Source organism: Choloepus didactylus, chromosome 2 (genome assembly GCF_015220235.1).
Source record: "Choloepus didactylus isolate mChoDid1 chromosome 2, mChoDid1.pri, whole genome shotgun sequence".
Taxonomy (NCBI): domain Eukaryota; kingdom Metazoa; phylum Chordata; class Mammalia; order Pilosa; family Megalonychidae; genus Choloepus; species Choloepus didactylus.
The window spans coordinates 222908902-222911569 of NC_051308.1; the positions used below are offsets into that span (position 1 = coordinate 222908902).

At 45.7% G+C, this 2668-nt stretch overlaps 1 pseudogene; it reads right to left on the reverse strand.

Annotated features, from left to right (window-relative positions):
* Positions 1-1063: 1063 nt before the first annotated feature.
* On the reverse strand, positions 1064-2088 carry LOC119514438 (annotated as a pseudogene).
* Positions 2089-2668: the final 580 nt, after the last annotated feature.

Genomic DNA, 2668 nt, shown 5'->3' on the forward strand with positions numbered 1-2668 from the left:
CTGTCCTTTTGTGTTTGTATGACTTTGCTCAACATAATGTCTTCAAGGTTCATCCATGTTGTGGCATGTATCAGAACTTCATTCCTTTTTATAACTGAATAATATTCCATTGTTGGGGACTGACTTCTATATTCCACAGAAGAAATGTTCTTAATCTTAATCCAGATTCCTGTGATTTCTGTAGGTGTGAACCCACTTGTAAAGAGGATTTTTTAAAGATGTTGTTATTAGTTAATATGTGGCCAAATTGAATCAGGGTTGATCTTAATCCATATTACTTGAGGCCTTATAAATAAAGGCATCGAGAGGAAGTCAGAGAAAGCTGTAGGAAGAAAACAGAAGCCAGCAGAGACCAGAAGAACAGGCACAAAGAGAGAGAGAGATTACATGTGACAGGAGGCAGATATGCAAGCCAAGGAACCCCAAGGATTGTGGCAAGCCAGTACCAAAATGCCACAGACTTTAGGAAGAAAGCATGGCCTTGCTGATGCCTTGAGCCTCCAAAACTGTGTGCTAATAAATTTCTGTTGTGTAAGCCAACCCATTGCATGGTAATTGGTCATGGCAGAATTGGCAAACTAAGACATCCATTGTATATCTACCACATTTTGTTTATCCATTCATCTGTTGATGGACACTTGGGTCATTTCCATCTTCTGGCTATTGCAAATAATATTGCAATGAAATTTTTAAGGTGTGGCTTCTCAGGAATCTGCTTTTCCCTGACAACCGAAAAAAGGAAAAAAAAAAAATGGCCCTTTCATTTCTAAAAGTGATATCACAGGAGTCAGTGAAATTTGAAGATGTGGCCGTGGTCTTCTCTTCAGACCAGTGGGATCACCTGAGCCCTGACAACAGAAATTTGTTTAAGGATGTGATGCTGGATAACTGTGATTACCTTGTGTCTTTGGGACACTGGACTTTTAAGGCAGAAGTGATGTCCTCTTTGGAGCAAGAGAAGATGTCCTGGATGGTGGAGAGAGAGGTGACAGGTGCTGCATGCCCAGATGCAGAAGTTTTTATTGGTCACCGGTTCCCCGAAGGGCACCCTGCTTCTGCTGCCTCAGTGCCTCAGAACTTTGGTGTCGTTGGTCTCAGATACCACTTTGCCGTCCACGATCCTGTGGGTGATGGTCTTGTGGATGGTTTGCATGGTGTTGCTGCTGCCCAGGGCGTCGCTGAGACTGAAGTCCTCTCCGTCTTCTAGCAGGCGGCAATAGGTGGCAATCTCGGTCTCCAGCTTGACCTTGATGTCAGCAGGGCCTTGTACTCCTGGGCCTGGCGCTGCCCCTCTGCCTGGGTCTGTGCCAGCTCCGATTCCAGGTGCAGCAGGACCCTGTTGAGCTGCTCCATCTGCAGGGCATAGCAGGCTTCCACCTCCCGCAGGCTGTTCTCCAGGCTGGCTTTAAGGTTTCTCATGGAGTCCATGTTGATTTCCAAGGACTGGACAGTACATCTCAATTCCGTGAGTGTCATCTCAGCAGCTCCTATCTCAGTGGACTGAGAGGTGACCACTGTGCTGCTCTCTTCAATCTGCTGAGACCAGTACTTGTCCAGCTCCTCTTGATTCTTCTGAGCCAACTCGTCATACTGGGCTCGGATGTCTGCCATGATCTTGCTGAGGTCCTGAGACTTGGGGGTGTCCAGCTCCACAGTCAGCCCAGAGCTGGCAATCTGGGCTTGTAGGCCCTTTACTTCCTCCTCATGGTTCTTCTTCATGAAGAGCAGCTCCTCCTTGAGAGCCTTGATCTCCATCTCCAGCTGCAGCCAAGTGATATTGGTGTCATCAATAACCTTGCGGAGCCCATGGATGTCGCTCTCCACAGACTGGCACATGGCCAGCTCAGTCTCGTACTTGACTCTGAAGTCATCTGCAGCCAGCCGGGCATTGTCAATCTGCAGAACGATGCGGGCGTTGTCCACAGAAACTTCAAAGATCTGAGCCCTCAGTTCCTCAATGATCTTGAAGTAGTGGCTCTAGTCTCTGACCTGGGGTCCCTTCTTCTCCAGGTGTTCCCAAATTTTGCCCTCCAGTCTCCGATTCTCAGTCTCCAGGCTCCTCACCCTGTCCAGCATGCCAACCAGCATTGGTGATTTGTCATGCCCTTAATGAATCCATTAATGCCTTCAGACAAAGCTCGCACCATGCTGAACATCAAAAACTTTATAATACTCTCGCCCAACGTTATGAATGTAAGGACTGCAGCATGGCTTTTAGCCATATTTCACAACTTGCTGGACATCAGAAAATTCACAAAGTAGAGAAAGCCCACAAATATTGTAATAGTGCAAAGGCCTTTAGGCATCACTCATCATTTACAACACTTCAAAGAAGTGACACCCTAGACAGACACTTGGAATGTGACCAATGTGATGAAACCTTTAACAGAGCTACAAAGTGTATTCAACATCAGAGCATTCATGGTGGGCAGAAGCCAAATAAATGTGATGTATGTCAAAATGCCTTTAGGTTTCTCTCATCATGGACTACACATCAGAGGTTTCATATTGACAAGTGACCAGACCTGACTCAGCATGGAAAAATTCATATTCAAAAGAAACCCTTTGCCTATACATTTGGTGGAAAGGCCTTTTACCATTTCTCAAAAAAACCTCAATGCCAAACAATTCATACTGGAAAGAAATATTACATGTGTAATTATTGTAA